This window comes from Terrapene carolina, unplaced genomic scaffold (assembly GCF_002925995.2).
Source record: "Terrapene carolina triunguis isolate 2854851 unplaced genomic scaffold, T_m_triunguis-2.0 Scaffold165, whole genome shotgun sequence".
NCBI lineage: Eukaryota > Metazoa > Chordata > Testudines > Emydidae > Terrapene > Terrapene triunguis.
This window is the reverse complement of record NW_020664516.1, coordinates 2058534-2074966: the sequence shown is the minus strand read 5'-3', so window position 1 is coordinate 2074966 and position 16433 is coordinate 2058534. Positions and strand designations below refer to the sequence as shown.

Here is a 16433-nt window from a genome sequence, read left to right as displayed (position 1 = left end):
TTGACTCTATTTGGTTTCCACACTGCCCAGTAAAAGGTTAAGAAGGATAACTCATGTGCAAGAGCTAGCCCACTGCAATGTCCTAGCGGAGACCAGGCCCCTGCAGCTTTTACTACAAGGTAGCTAGGCGAGATCAACTCTATACTCGCTTGCCCATGGCTGGCCTGGCCTGGCTGCCTTGCAGTCCCTTCTCTCCACCAGGGGGTTGTAGCTGGATGGCTGATGTGTTGTGCGGTGGTTAAACACGCCTTTCATGGCAGTGCGGGTGTTGGCTACGTGCAGTACCTGGCGCTCAGCTGGTGCAGCCAGTATTTCATCAGTCAGACTCCGTGTTACATTTAGCTGCTTTCAATGGCCTTTCACTCAGAAATCAGACACTACCTCGTTATTTGTGCCTGAGGGGATCATGAGAGTGGGGCGATTAGGCCTGGCAGGTGTGCTGCCGGCAGTGTGAGAAGGGCTTAGCAGCCAGCCTTGGGGTTGCGTTGGCCTGGTGTGCTGAGACTTTGACTAGCAACACGAGGCAGGAGCAGAGCTAAGGAGGGCCTTGCCCTGCCTTGTCGTGTGAATGGCAGGTGTCTCAACTTACCGTGTTGTTGCTTAATGGATGAGGCTCTAAGTCAGGGGTAGGCAACCTATGGCACGCGTGCCAAAGGCGGCACACGAGCTGATTTTCAGTGGCACTCACACTGCCCGGGTCCTGGACACTGGTCTGGGGGGCTCTGCATTTTAATTTAATTTTAAATGAAGCTTCTTAAACATTTTGAAACCTTATTTACTTTATATACAACAATAGTTTAGTGTTATATTATAGACTTATAGAAAGAGACCTTCTAAAAACGTTAACGTATTACTGGCACACAAAACCTTAAATTAGAGTGAATAAATGAAGACTTGGCACACCACTTCTGAAAGGTTGCCGACCCCTGCTCTAGGTTTAGAGCCATGCAACACAGACAACTAAACCAATATACCAGGGTAACCTGCTACTGCCAAGGGAATACAACAGCTGGCAGTACTGCCTGCAGTGGTAAGAACTGGGGCCTGGGTGTTGGACTCCTCAGTTCTATTTCTGACTCTGAAGCTGACCCCCTGGGACATTGGGAACGATGCTTTGCTTTGCTTTGCTTCACTTCACTGACCTCTTCCCTGTAAAATTGGAATATTTACCTCAAGGCAGGGGAGGGCTTGGATTTTAACCTGGGTGAGTGATGCACTTTTGACATCTTTAGATGAATGTTTTGTTCTTGTCTGCCAGCGATTCTTCTTGAGCTGCTCCTGCTGCAGAGTTGATGACTCTGCACCTTGTAACGGGAGTGTGTGAGGTCTCTTCTGCCTGGCGTTTTCTGGGTGTCTCTGATGATTGCTGGGGAAAGACAGGGTTAACCTCTCACCTGTCAGCAAGAGTGTCTCTGCCATGAGCAAAGTAGGTGTCTGTATTCTAAAAGGAACATGCATGCTCCAGTCTTTGCTCCCTGCCTTGGGCCCAGCAATTGGGCCCTGCTCATCAAAACCTTCCATCCTTAAAGGTTTTTAAGGCCCACCTTGACAAAGCCCTGGCTGGGCTGATTTAGTTGGGGATTGGTCCTGCTTTGAGCAGGAGGTGGGACTAGATGACCTCCTGAGGTCCCTTCCAACCCTGATATTCTATGATTCTATGGTCACTTCCTGGTGCTTGGCTTGGCATTCTGGAGGCACTTTGCTTCCTGTCTAACAAGATGCTCCCATTCCTGAGAGCACCTTGGCTTTTTCTTGTCTAGTCTCCATTTCCTTTTCCTTTTCTTTTCTCTGCCTCACCCTTCCCTGGTCCATTCTCACAGCCCCTAACATTCACCTCTTCCCCCTCACTACTTCATCAAGCACTTCCTGCATTCGACATTAGCAGATCTGGCAGTTACCATCAGAGGCCAGTAGCGTTTCTAACTTCTGATGCTAACGTTAGCTATGTTAGAAGCCAGAAGTGCAACCGGTGTTAAATGCCTAATGCACATAGCCCTGCTAGTGGTCTTTGGTAGGCTCATAGGCCAGACTTTCTCCGAGGACTAAAAATCATGAAATACCAGCTTTGGACTGCATGACTAGGAAGGCAAAGTTGCCCAGCCTGGAATAAATCCTTGGTTAAGGGGATTGTTGAGGGATGGGGAAAATAAGTAATATCAAGGGAATGATTTGTACTTGCAAATCCAAGCGACTGCATGGCCGCATTTCATACCCTGCTGCTTATGAGGCAAGCATTTCCAAAGCATCCCATCTGCATTTGCAATGCTCTAGAAAGCCCATATCTTGCAGATACTCTGGCTTGGCAGGAAATTGCAATGAGTCATGTTACAATTGTTTCTTTTTAATATTTAAAAATAAGCAATGCAGAAAGGACCCCGGTGATGCATTTCCTCCATGTGACATAACTGGGAACGGCTCAAAAGTAATTTGAAGAGGATTTATTTAATCCGGCCTATTGATGTAACTAGTTTTTTACTTAGGAAATCCGTAGAAGATTCAGTCCATTAAATAACACTGCTCAGCTGGCTCCTAACCTGCTTTGTTTGCTTCTTGCTGCAGTGGAAACGGGAATGCCCGAAATAGCTTTTTTTGAAGGAGTGGGAAGAGGGAGGAGATTGCTAACGTGACTGTGCAGTGAGGACTGGAGGGTAAGGGATTAGGATTCCGTTTCTGACACTGCCACAGGTGGCACTATAGAGGCTCAGGGTAGCTTTTTCTTTAGGTCAGGGGTTCTCAAACTTCATTGCACCGCAACCCCCTTCTGACAACAAAAATTATTGCACGACCCCAGGAGTGGAGACCGAAGCCTGAGCCCGCCCAAGCCCCACTGCCCCAGGCCGCAGGGCCAAAGCCGAAGCCCAAGGGCTTCAGCCCCAGGCAGGGCACCTGTAACCTTAGCCCCACCAGGACTGAAGCCCTTGGGCTTTGGCTTTGGCCCTGGGCCCAGCAAGTCTAAGCCAGCCCTGGCGACCCCATTAAAATGGGGTCGTGACCCACAGTTTGAGAACCGCTGCTTTAGGTTTACACCCTGCTCTAGACAATTTCACAGCAGCCATTTGTGAGCTCTGACTTGTCTGTAGGGTCTGGGTGAATCTGGAGCAGACGCACAGAGCCTTACCAGGGTATTCGTGGGGGTTTCTAAGTACGCTCGCATCGCAACATTCACTTTCACCTCGCCAGTGTGTGCTAAGGCCATGGGGGCAGGAATCTGGCACCTTTTGTTTATAAGGCTGCACACGCCGTGTGGTGCCACATCAAATGCACGGTCCAGCCTTGTACTGGCTAGAAGCTTGAGCATTCTTCCTATTGCCCCACACTTCCCTGGGGGAGGTGGCCTGCGGTGTGACACATTGGAGTGCAGTGTTCCCTCCCCGGGGGTACTTGTCCCCTCAAAGAAGAAGCAGCAGTGCTAGCCACTGATCCTCCAGGGGGTTAGAAATTGTCCTGCTAGCACACCCTCCAGCTGGTTTGGAGTGATCGTCCTGCGCTGGGCTGGAGCAGAAGGGACATCTGGCTTCTGATGAGTAGCACGTTCCTGCTAGTGTCTCTTGATGCCAGCCTGAAACACTACCTATAGTATAGCAAGGGGTCCATACAGTATTTAATGCCTTGCTGCTGCAGCCCAGTCCTCCTGAGCGGCTCCTAAATCACTCCCTGCGTGTTCCCAGGTGAGCTGTCCTAGAGGAAGGGAAGAAAGGCACTTGATGAGACAGTGAGGTAGGAGTTGATCATGTTATATGTTGTTCACCCCCCACAAGTTTGACTTACGAACCGGATTTGCCAGACCAGGTGTTCCCCACAGGACAGCGCCCAGTACCTGAGGTTACCCCTTAGCTTGCTTCGTCTCTCATCTCTTCGTTCCCTCTCCCCACCCTGACCCAGCTCTCAGAATCCTGCTGAAAACAGTCAGTAGAGCAGAGCCAGCCGGGTGATATTCAGAGACGGTGCAGCCCCGAGTTAGTGGCGCTGTAACACAGAAGAACAACTTGGAATGAATTTGGAGCAGGTGATTCCCTTTCTGGAACTCCGGAGCAGCAGATACAGTAGCAAGCTGGGGAAACCACTGATCTAAAACCCTGCACAGTTTTGTCGTCGTAGGTGTCACTAGTTCAGCACAAACACTCAGTGTTTTTCCTTGCATTTCTGCTCCTGTTCAGGCCGAGGGATTTTTTAACATGGATCAAATTTGATCCAATGTTGTCTCTAAATGATCTAAAATCTTGTGTAGTAAAACCCAGCTTTTATGGAACTCAAGACTAATGGGTGTATTTCCATAAGACTACTTTAACTTCCACTGGAAATACATTTTTAAACATACCCATTTCCTTGCAGCATTACAGTGCAAACATTGCAGCATTATGCTAGGGCATGAAAACCTGACAGTGAAACGCTGTAAGTAGTGAAACAGATGAGTTTCATTGTCAAGCTGAGGAACACCACAAAAAGCAAATGGCTTAAAGCAGAGGAAAATGTATGTTTGATCTTTATAATGCTTCAGTTTAAATATACTATTGACCTCTTTGATTGTCTTAGAAACCTGTTCTTCAAAAATGATTAAAGCTTTTAAACGCCCGTTGTAACACCATTTCCTAATTCACCCGAACAAGTAACTTCATGCCTGACGATGCATATGCTATATCTTTTCACTTAAAATTTTTGCAAAAACAACGAGGGGTCCGGTGACACCTTAAAGACCAACAGATTTATTTGGGCATAAGCTTTCGTCGGTTAAAAAACCACTTCTTGAGATTGAAAACCTCACAGGGGTTAAAGTTACATTCTTCTTCGAGTGCTTGCTCATGTTCATTCCACGTTAGGGGTGTGTGCGCCCATGTGCACGGTCATCGGAAATTTTTACCCTGGGCTGGCTCTGGAATCCCGTGCTCATGTGCCGGTATATTGGGCCCTGCTGGCCCCGTGCCCTCTTAGTTCCTTCTTTCCGCCAGTGATGGTTGATGGAATGTACCTTGCTTTTGCGAGTCCCCTAGTAGTTTATTTTGCTTGGACTCTGAGGGACAGCTGGCTAAAAGCCCTGTTGACGGAGGCTGCCCTGGGCCCCGCGTTGGAACTCTGCTGCTCCGACTCGGCACTGAGCACTTCGGCATCTGTGCGGACTGCTCCACCGGCACTGGGACCTTCCCGGCACCACTCCCCTTCTCCTTTGCCTAAGAGGAGGCATAAGAAGTCGCGGTCCGACGGAGGTCGTTCCATGGCACCACGTACGGCTACCTGGGAGTCCCTGCAGGAGCAGAGACCTGTGCAGGGCCGCTTGTCTTCCCTGGAGCCTCATCTGGCAGCGGTCAGTTCGCCTAGGGCACCGAGACCGAATTGGGAACCACCACCAACTCCCAGGAGTGGTTGGGACCCACGACGTTTCCTGGCCCCTTCAACACCGGAGGCCTTTCGGGCTGCAAGAGACTTGATGTCTCTCCCTGTGCCACCCACGCCTCGATACCCAGGCCCACCCTTGGCGGGCTCCTCAAAGGGGGTTCTCTAAAGAGAAACCCGCAATGAGACCGCTAGCTGCACCTCTGACATGGCGCTGATCCTCAGCCCAGCACTCCCCATCACCATGTCGTCGCTCAGTCTCTGCCCTCCCAGCACTGTGAAGTACATCGCGGGCACCGAGACACCAGTCACCGACCCTGCGGTGCCGCTCCCCAGCCAGCCACAGCTATCAGCACGCGACCGCTTCAGCTCCACCCTGGTCTCCTAGGGAGGAGTCCTCCTTGGGGTCTGAGAATGAGCCCTCCCCACCCCCGAGGCATCGCCGGCACTGCTCTTACGGGCTGGAGCCTGCGGCAGGCCCGAGGTCAGGTCCCTAGCCACCCACTCAATGGACACATCAATGGGTGTATTGGACTTCTTGGGGGTGCCCTCCCATGCTGGGCTCGTATTCTCTCCAGGCACCCTTGGGAGTTTCCAAGGGCCAAGCCTTGGCTGCGACACCGGGAACTGACTCAGAACCAGATCCTGGCACCGAGACTCCGGCAACGTCTGTGTAGTCGAGGAAGAATCAGCCTCACTGCCTGTGGCTGCCTCCTCGTCCTCTTTCCCGAACCTGGCGGTGGCTGGACCAGCTAACCTTCTGCCGCCTGATGATTTCCGTGTCCGCCAGGAGCGCCTCGAGAGGGTGGCCTCCAACCTGGGTCTGGAGATTGAGGAGCTCAAGGAGCTGTCCGACAGCCTGTCCGATATCTTGGCTGTAGTGGTCCCATCAAAGGTGGCTCTACCAGGGCATGTCGGGGTGCTGAAACTCGTCAAAGCACAGTGGCAAACGCCATCCTCTCTGCCCCCAACATCAGAGGGTAGAGAAAAAGTACCATGTCCCGGCCCAAGGGTTCAAGTATATGTATTCCCACCCTCCCCCTGGGTCACTGGCGGTCTCGGTTGCCAATGAACGGGACAAACGGGGCAATCCTAGCGCAACCCCTATAAACAAGGATGCTAAAAATCTTGATCTTTTTGGAAGAAAAGTTCATTCTACAGCCAGTCCACAGTTACGTATCGCCAGTCAGCAGGCGCTGCTGGGATGGTACAGTTACAACACTGGGACTCGATGGCCAAGTTCAAAGACTTTCTACCCCAGGAGGGCAGGGCACAAGTTCTCAGCCATCTTGGAAGAGGGCAAAGCAGTGGCCAGGGCCTCTTTCCAAGCAGCGCTGGACGCAGCCAACTCTGCAGCGCGGTTGATGGCGTTGGCTATTACTACGAGACACAGTTCGTGGCTACAGTCCTGCAGGCTGTCGAACGAGGTACAACTCTTGATCCAGGACCTCCCCTTCAAGAGCAAAACCCTTTTTTAGCAGCAGGCAGACACTAGGCTGAAGGGCTCGAGGGCCACCCTGCGCTTCCTTGGGTTGTACACACCTCAGGCTTCTAAGAGGCAGTTTCAGCCGCATCCGCCACCGCCTGGATACTGTACTCGGGCCTGTCTTGGCAGAGCTCATACAGGAGAAGAGATGGGTTATAAACACCGTCACTCTGCCACATCTTCCTCAGCCCCTCAGCCGGGCCCCCTTCGCCACCAAGGTGGTCTGCGGAGTCATGTTGATGGTGCACCCGAGGGCAATGCACTGGACTTGCACCTGGATCCAGCCGCCCTTTTATTTTTGAACCAGTTATCCCCGTTCCTTGCTGCATGGGCCCAAATCACTTCAGACCACTGGGTGCTCAACACCATAGCATCTGGGTACACCCTATAGATTTCCTCCCCCTCTCACCCCCCCTTCACCGCCCCGCTTCAGGGACCCTTCTCACGAGCGACTTCTCGTCCAGAAGGTGGAGACCCTCCTACGGATAGGGGCCATAAAGGAAGTTCCTCAAGATATGAGGGAGAAGGAATTTTATTCCTGATATTTCCTAGCCCTGAAGGCCAAAGGGGGCTTCAGACCCACCCTAGACCTGCGTCACCTCAGTAAATATCTCAAGAAGTTGAAGTTCCGCATGGTCTCCCTGGCCATCTCCATACCCTCTCTGAATCCAGGAGACTGGTACGTTGCCCTCAGTTTAAAGGATGCCTATTTTCACATTTCTATTTTCCATGGACACAGGAGATACTTCCGTTTCATAGTGGGCCAACGTCATTATCAGTTTACAGCACTTCTCTTCGGACTCTCTTCCGCCCCAAGGGTCTTCATGAAATGTATGGTGGTGATGGCCGCTTACCTGAGATGTATAGATTTACGACTGGCTCATCAGAGGCAGATCACAGGCGCAGGTTTAGCACAGCCTCAGTCTGGTGCGGGCCACTTGTCAGGATCTGAGTCTACTCATAAATGAGCAAAAATTAACTCTTACTCTGGTTCAGCAGATAGAGTTTATGGGGGCAGTGCTTGATTTTACCCAGGACAGGGCCTTTCTGCCAGAGTCACGGTTCAAGGCCATGTCGGACTGTATCACCCACGTGAGAATCCACCTGCTCACAACTACACCGGTATGCCTCAGGTTGGTGGGCCACATGGCAGCATGCACTTACGTGGTCCGACATGCCCGCCACATCTGGCTTTGGTTTACGCTTCTGGCAGACACGATCTGGATCTCATGGTCATCCCTGGCGTGGTGGAGAGACCCAAACGTGGTGTTGGAAGGGACCCCCCTTCGCAGCCCTTTCCCTGGCAGTGACCTGGTCTCCGATGCTTTGGACTTAGGGTGGGGAGCCCACCTCAACAACCTCAGCGCACAAGGCCTCTGGTTGCGGGAAGAACGTTCCCTACACATAAATATCAGGGAACTCAGTTTGATACGCCTGGCCTCCAAGGCGTTCTTTCCCTACACGAGAGACGGGGTGGTCCAAATTCTAACAGACAATACCACCGCGATGTTCTACATCAACAAGCGGGGGGGCTGCTAGTCAGCCCTGTGTCAAGAGGCTCTGAGGTTGTGGGACTTCTGCATACAGCATGCCATTCATCTTGTGGCTTCGCACCTCCCGGGGCCAGGCATGCCTCATCAGATCTCCTCAGCAGGTCCTTCTCGTCTCCCCACGAGTGGTAACTCCACCCAGAGGTGGGGGACTCCCCGGGAGGATCTGTTTGTGTCCAGGCAGAACAGGAAGGGTCACTGGTTCTCCTCGATCCGTGGGCTCGACAGAGGTTTCCTGTCCGCCGCTGCCTTGTTCCCTTGGTTGGGGGCACTGATGTACGCTTTCCCACCAATACCTCTGGTGCACAGGACCCTCTTGAAGATCAAGCAGGCCAGGGCGAAGGTGATCCTGATAGCTCTGGCATGGCTGCACAGCACTGGTTCAGCACGCTGTTAGAGCTCTCGAGGTAACGCTCTTGGAACTCCCACTCTGGCCGGACTTGCTGTCCCAGAACCATGACCGTCGTCTGCACCCGAACCTAGCATCCCCACACCTGACAGCACGGCTGCTGCATGGCTGAATGCAGAGGAGCAGGCATGCTCAGCACAAGTGCAGCAGGTCCTGATGGGTAGCAGAAAGCCCTCTGCTAGGGTGAACTACCTGGCCAAGTAAAAGCGCTTTACATATTGGGCCTCGGACCAGAATCCGTCTCCTAGACTGCCTGTTGCATCTCAGGCACCAAGGTCTGGCGCTGTCATCAATCAAAGTTCACTTGGTGGCTATCTCAGCCTTCCATCCTCCAGTCCAGGGTAGATCTGTCTTTTTCCCATGATATGACATTTAGATTTTTGAAAGGTCTGGAGCGACTTTATCCTCAAGTTCGTGACCCTATCCCACCATGGGACAAGAATCTGGTACTGTCAAGGCTCACGGGCCCCCCTCCGAGCCGTTAGCTTCATGTTGTCTGATGCTCCTCTCGTGGACGGTCTCCTTCCTGGTCGCAATCGCTTCGGCTCGCAGTCTCTGAAATTAGAGCGCTCACATAGGAACCCCCCTACCCGTAGTTCTACAGCTGCAGCCCCACCCAGCTTTCTCACCAAAGGTGGTGGTGCACTTTCACAATAATCAGGACGTGCTCCTTCCGGTGTTCTTTCTGAAGCCTCATAAATCCGGCGAAGAATGTGGGTTACGTACCTGGACGTTCGGCGGGCCTTAGCCTTCTACATCGAGAGACCCAGACTCTTCCGTAAGTCGACACAGCTCTTTGTTGCAGTGGCAGATGATGAAAGGTCACCCCGTCTCCTCTCGGAGAATCTCCTTGTGGATAACGGTCTTCGTCGTTTTGTTATGAACAGGTAAAAGTGCCACCACCGGCGATTGTGACTGCCCAGAGCGCAAGTCTCAGCAGCAGCCTTCCTGGCGCAGGTCCCGATTCAAGGCATCTGTAGAGCTGCTACCTGGTCTTCTGTCCGCACCTTCGCATCCCATTACGCCATTACCCAGCAGGCTCGGGACGATGCTGGCTTCGGCAGAGCAGTATTACACGCCACACGACAGTTAACTCTGAGCCCACCTCCGGGGATACTGCTTGTGAGTCACCGAACATGGAATCGACATAAGAAAAAACGGTTACCTGCCTCTTGTAACTGTTCTTTGGGATGTGTTGCTCGTGTCCATTCCTGACCCGCCCTCCTTCCCTGCTGTCAGAGTTGATGGCAAGAAGGAACTGAGAGAGCACAGGGCCAGCGCTGCCCAAGATACCGGCGCATGAGCTCAGAGCTCTAACGAGCACCAGAGCCAGCCCTATGGACACCCCTAGGGGAAACCTTTCCGATGACTGTGCACGCAGCGCGCACACCTGACATGGAATGGACATGAGCAGCACATCTCGAAGAACAGCTACGTGAGGTAGGGAACCGTTTTTCCTGGTTCAAGAGTCTAAATGCTCTTCCTACCCCCCCATCTTAAATGATCTGTTCAGGTGAACGTGGCAGACTTAAAGTTCAGGGATAGTCTGAAAAACAATTCTGTGGAAATGGCATTGCTGAGTTTTTCTCTTACTGACTCCAGATGAAATTTGCTCACTTTACAAGCAAATGATATCTATTTTTTCTTCCCGCATAACTAAAAGCATTGCACCCTCACTGTGGGGTGGGAGTCTGGCTGGGACATGTTCTTTCTGCCTAGTGCATCATCACTAGCAACGAAGGTTCTGAAATCTGGAACTTGATGAGTTAGTATGTTTGAGATGTGAGTCTGGATAGAATCAGATGTCACATTGATTTACCCAAGGCCACAGAAGGAATGTGATAGAACAAGAATTTTGATTCCCACCCAGTCTCAGATGCTCACCCTTCTAACAGAGAATATTTCCTACTTCTACTTTGTTTTACTGCTATTAGAAGCAAAGAGACTTCAAAAGGAAGCTGTGTAACGTGTGGTTAAAATGACTTTGTAAAGACCGCACTTCTCGTTCAGATCTTCTCCCTGTGTATTCAGAGCTATAACCAATCCTTGTGTGAACAAAGGCACATTCTTACACCGATCACTACAGATTCCCCAGCCATAAAATAGGGATGGTGCCCACCTCCTCCCTGGGCTGCTTTGAGGGTTAGTGCTTAGATCGCTTGGAACATGAGAATTACTCAGTGCTAAATTATTCTTTTAAAATTCATCAGCCTAATGCAAGCCAATTGAGTGGGCATCAGAACTGAGGAGAAATCACAAAGTGAATGATCCCAGTGTGGCATGAGGATGAACTGGCTCCAGTTCTCTTCCAGTGAGGAGCAAGGAGAAGATACAGGTATCTCAGGCAATACCTACCTTTTGGGTCAATGAAGCCTGCTGTTAACTGAAGTGCCAAGTCAGTAGATGGATTGTGACAGCCATTCTGAATGGCTCACTCAGAAATCCCCTCCAGCGTGGGCATGAGTTCCCAAAGAATATCCATTCTTTCTCATGAAGCAACCAACCGTTCTAAAGGAGAGAGGGCATTGGAGGCTCCAGGGAGAGCACGGTTACTTTTGACGAGCCAGTTGGTAGTCAGTTATTTGCGTGGTTGATTTAACATTGCCCCAGATTTCCAATATTCACATCTGGGGAGGGAAAAATAAACCTGAGGACTTGTCATGTAACTTTCAGCCAGCTGATAAAAGGGTGGTGCCACTCGTGCTGTTAACGTTAAACCTGAGGGGAGGGGAATCCCTGATGAGTGATGGAGAATTCCGGATTTTGCTAAAGTTTGTCCCCTGCCCACACTCACCCTAACCCTGACCCCGCTCCCCTGTGCTGCTAAGCTCCCCACCACCAGCCAGCCTCCCTGCATGCGTCTCTGCAGCACTGCAGGGTACAAACCTTGGTGCACTGCCTGCCCTCTGGGATGGGCTTGGGCAGTAAAGCCCAGAGAATTTCTCCCAGTGCGGCACGGATTGCAAGCACAATGACGCTAAACAAAAACTTTTGCCAAAGTGAATGGCTCTTTGTTCAGGTTGCTGTTTAGTTTTGCTCTGTTGGTTTTAGGCCCATTGTGCTGCAGCTCTAAGCTTTCAACTTGCCATGGCCAAAATATGGGACCCCATGTGAAGCAAAGAGCATAAAATAAAGGGCGCACCAAAAAGAGAGTACAGGGAACTTAACATGACCTGAGATTCACTTCCTTACTCCTTTGTTCTAGCCTCCGATTCAGCTTTATTTCTTACAGAGCACCCAAAGTGCAGTAGGTGCTTCACAAGCAAGTCTGCCAACCAGAATGCCTACCCCAAGGCACCTAAATCTGTGGGGTGGGGGGGTCGATGGGCCCCAATAGCAAGTGACTGATCAGTGAAGCTAGCATATGGGGCTTGTTAATTTCTCATTTGTATAGACAGCCTGTATGTAAATGCCTGGCTTTCTAAGTGTGATAACGCCTTGTCTGTGTGAGAGGGAAATCAACATAAGTTCTGCTGGAGCGAGATGGCACAGCTGATACAGGTCTGATCTGCTCTGTACAGTAGCTTCCTCCAGGCCTGGGGCTGAATGCTGACAGCTTGGCATTCTAAACTGAACGGTGTGGTGTTTACCAGCAAGGCGAGGAAGGGACACGTGTGTGTGTGTGTGTGTGTGTGTGTGACTTTTGTTGTAATTGTATTTGGTGGCAAAACTTCCCTGGGAGTATTGCACTCATTAGGTACTGAATTTGGGAGGAGATTTGCTTTCAAGGAGGCAGGGAGGCCAGCTTTGCTGTTTTTAAGGGGGAGGGGGGTGAATGCAAAGAAATTCATTCAATCAAATGTAAGTTGGATCCTGGAAGATGTTTGCAATCCAATTTGATACACCTGCAAGCAGCACTTCCGTATGGGATTCCTGATGGAGGCGGTTGTGGTGATGCCCTTTCCCAAGACCCCACACTCGCTGACACCGAAGGGCAAAGCAAGGGCACTGGCAGGAAAGCTGTGCATGAGCCTCTAGCGATAGAGGAGTGGCCCAGGTGGAAGACATGACCAGGAAGCTGCCAGCTGGCCCAAGCCTTCTGTGCCAGTAGGGCTGCAGTTATTTGAACAACAAGGCAGCCAGGCACCCTTCCCCCACCCCGCCCAGAAGGGGGGTATATGCTCTCCGTTTAAACTTCTGGGGATGTTACTTCGGCCTCTGAACGGGAGATTTCAGCAGGTGCCGATCATTGCATGTCTTAAAATGAGCTGCTGCAGCCGGGGGGTGGGGGGGTGCCCTTTGGTATCACTTACCTAGTCATGGTGTCCTTGTGTTTTGGAGACAAGGAAGGGTCTGCTGGTTAAAGCGTGGCATTGGGACTCCGGCAACCCTCTTTCTGTTCCTCTCCCACTGGCTCTGTGCTTTGAGGCACAGAAAGGTGAGGCAGTTTCTCCACATGTACATTGAGGATGTGACTTGCCTATAACAAGTATGAATTCACTGGCTTGTCTAAGCAGCCCTGAGATCCTCGGCTGGGCGGAGCAGAACGGTCAAGTACTGTCAATAGCTGGTGCTCCAGCCTTCCAGCTTCTTGCTGTCCCACGCCAGACCCATCTTTGTGCTGCTGCCTAGCCCAGCGCCCGATTTCCCTGGCCCGTCCTAAGATGGAAGCAGCCTTTGCTCGGGCCCAGTTGTACTGTGGTCTGTGGCAGGCTCCCTCTTGTGACTGGTCACATGCTGCCCTGTATCAGGAGGAGGGGTCTGGGAGAAAGACAGGTGTTTGCAGATGGAAAGCCCAAGTGGCTTTTAGCAAGTCTTGCTCTCTTGTCCCTCTGCTCCTCAGATGTTACTCATGCTGATTGACATGTTGCTTATTCATGTGACACTGTAGGGATTATGCATCCTGCTGTGTCTCCTGCAGAGCAGAGCAGTGCAGGGCGGGCAAGGTCTGACCCCTCCAGGCCACCCTACAGTTCAGATGTCTGTTCTGTTGTAGAACCCAGACATCAATGCTGGTGGTTGCAGTGCATTCGTGCCCAGCCTCTGTGGTGCTCTGTGCACCATCTGGCATCAGATGGGGTGTGAAACTTTCTGTGCACTAATTACACGTTTCTAAAAATCTGCCTCAAGTGATCTGGGCACCCATCCTGAGAGATGACAGGTCTGTCAGTGTTACAAAATGGCTTCAGTCCTGTTCAGTTTGCCCTTGGCCAGCTACCATCATCACTCTCCTGAAGGGCTAAAGGCTATTGCTGCTTGATGTTGAGAGAATGTATTGCCCGGATATGGCCTCACTGCGTTATGCATTTCAGCCCTAGTGCCCTTCCTTGCGCATTCGCTGTCCCTCTGTATAGCAGGCTTCAGTTTCAGAGAGGTTGAGCGGAGCAAACTCGTGTGCGTTTCTGCATCAGACTTTGCACATACAGCTACCCCAGTTGTGTAGTCAGGTATTTGTGCACACAGGATCAGCTAGTGTGCACCTGTGTGCAGCTCTTCGGGTGGGGGGCTTAGGTGTGCCGATTCTTTGAGGGATGGGGAGAAACTTCCCACTCCTATGCTCCCCCCATCCTCCCCTCCCGCATCCTCTTTATTATAAAAGAAAATTGGATCAGGGTTGAACTGAAGCAGAAATTTGGTAGCTGTGAAATTCTCAGTTGGAGGGCAAAGGTCGCCGTCCCCTTTCTTCCCTGGTGATGGGGGCCTGAAAAGAGGTACAGTGAAATTGTCGTGGGAAGATTGATGGGGGTTTCTCTTTTAACACTGATGAGGAAGGAATGCAAGTTTACTTTTCACACTGCCTTGGTTTGGGGGCTTGCCAGCAATGGGGCTCTCATTCTTGGCTCTTGTGCTGCCTTCCCTTGGTTTCTTCTCACCTCCCACCCCTCCGGCCTGCATTTAGAAGAAAAATAAATTAAAAATCCCCCAAACCTCCGAATGTGTCGGGAAGAAACCTCGTTGCCCACTGTTACAGAATGCGGCTGCATTCAAGTCACAGCACAGCCAGCCTTCGCGTGGGATGAATAGCCCACTGCCCTCAGCCGGTATGTGCCCTGGTTCCTAACCACCCTGGGCCGAGTGCAGTGCAGCTCTGACAGGCATCTCACCACTAGGGGTCCTTGGAGGGCTTTGCTCTGGCAGCCTTTCATTCACTGCAGGCTGAAAAGAGAACAGGACGGGTCTGGCGTGAGGTGGCAAAGGGGAACAGAGTCTCTGAACCATCTCTTACCATGCTGTAATTGCCTCTCTCAGGACAGGGCTTGCCCTAGGGACTGAGGCCTGCTTCCCAGGGGCTCCTGGGGAAATTGGAGCCCAGGAGAGCGTTACAGGCTGCAGGGTGCTGTTGCTCACCTAGCTGTGTTGGGCAGGAGTGTGAAGAGGGGCGATCGTGGAGTGACCCAGCTGTGCTGGCTAAAGCCCCGAGTGGAGAAGGAATTACACCAGCAAAGCTGCAGCTGTTCTTATGGGCTGGGATGTGTGCACTGGAATACGCGGTTTTGCCAGTACAAGCTGCGCCCAGTCTAGCGCACCAGTCTAGCTGTGCTACAGCGCAGAGTGCTGCTAGTGTAGAACATGCCTCCGGAGGGCTGTCTCTGCACTGCACTGCAGGCTTTCTCTTCCCCGAGCTTGGGGAAAACAGCTGAATTTTGAGGGCATCTTTTCTGAGTGGCTTTGCAGTGTTTTAATCCATCAGGGAGAAGCCTAGTTACTTGTTGCATTTGCTCTCTCTCTGGTAGTTGTGGTCCTTCTTACTGTAGTATCTGAGTACTTCACAGTCTTTAATGTATTTATCTTCCCAACCCCCATGTGAGCCAAGGCAGTGCTATTATCCCCATTTTACAGATGGGGAAACTGAGGCACGAAGGCTAAGTGACCCACCCAAGGGGACACATGGAGTCTGTGGCAGAGCAGGGAATTGAATCCAGGTCTCCAGAGTTCTAGATGAGCATCCTAACTACTGGACCCTCCTTGCCTTTATTTTTTCATTTGCTCTCTTATCTCCTCTCAGGATGCTGTCCAATTGACATGTCCTCCTTATTGCCTGGCAAGAGCAGATGCAAGATGGGTGCCTTCCTGATGCCCTCTGCTTGGCTTCAGGCTTCACCATGTTGTCCTTATCCTCCTTAGTTGCTCCATTTACTCCCTGGTGATCTAGTGGGTCTAAAGATTCTTTCACGGCCTTCCTACTTCCGATGGATTAAAGAATGTATTGGCCTTTACTTGGCTGGCTAATTGTTCTTCAGATTCCCTCTTCACCCTCCTGACTCTCTTACCTGTGTAGTTTGGATCCCTTCTGTTTTCTGGAGGATACTTGTGGGGCTTGAATAACCTCCTCAACTGTGCAGTTGGCTCCGTTAGCCCTCAGGGAATGCGCCTGCAGGCACACTTAGGGTTCCTTAAGTAGCCTCCATGCTGAGGCCAGGATTTTCATCTCCTCTTCTGGCTTTAGGGCCTTTCATAGTTAACGTGCAAGGACAGAGCATCTTTGGGCGTCTCTTTTCCCAACCCTTGTGCAATTCGGGTGGCCGCCACTGTAGCTTGTGAAAGGCTTTGGCATCCTTGTGCTAGTTTTAAGGGTGTAACAAAATGCAGTACTGTGCAGCAGCACTTTCACATGGGTAGTGCCCAGCGGCGGAGTCCACTTCCCAGCAATCTGCGGCATTACAGGGACCCTGACCCCTTCCCTTTAGCAGAGCAGTGCTTAAACCAGGGATTGCTCATC

The 16433-nt window shown here is 51.5% G+C and overlaps 1 protein-coding gene across 1 annotated transcript in view; it reads left to right on the top strand.

Annotated features, from left to right (window-relative positions):
• Positions 1 to 16433, top strand: part of LOC112124992 (protein VAC14 homolog) — a 174183-nt gene that overhangs the window by 34753 nt on the left and 122997 nt on the right. The window lies entirely within an intron of this gene.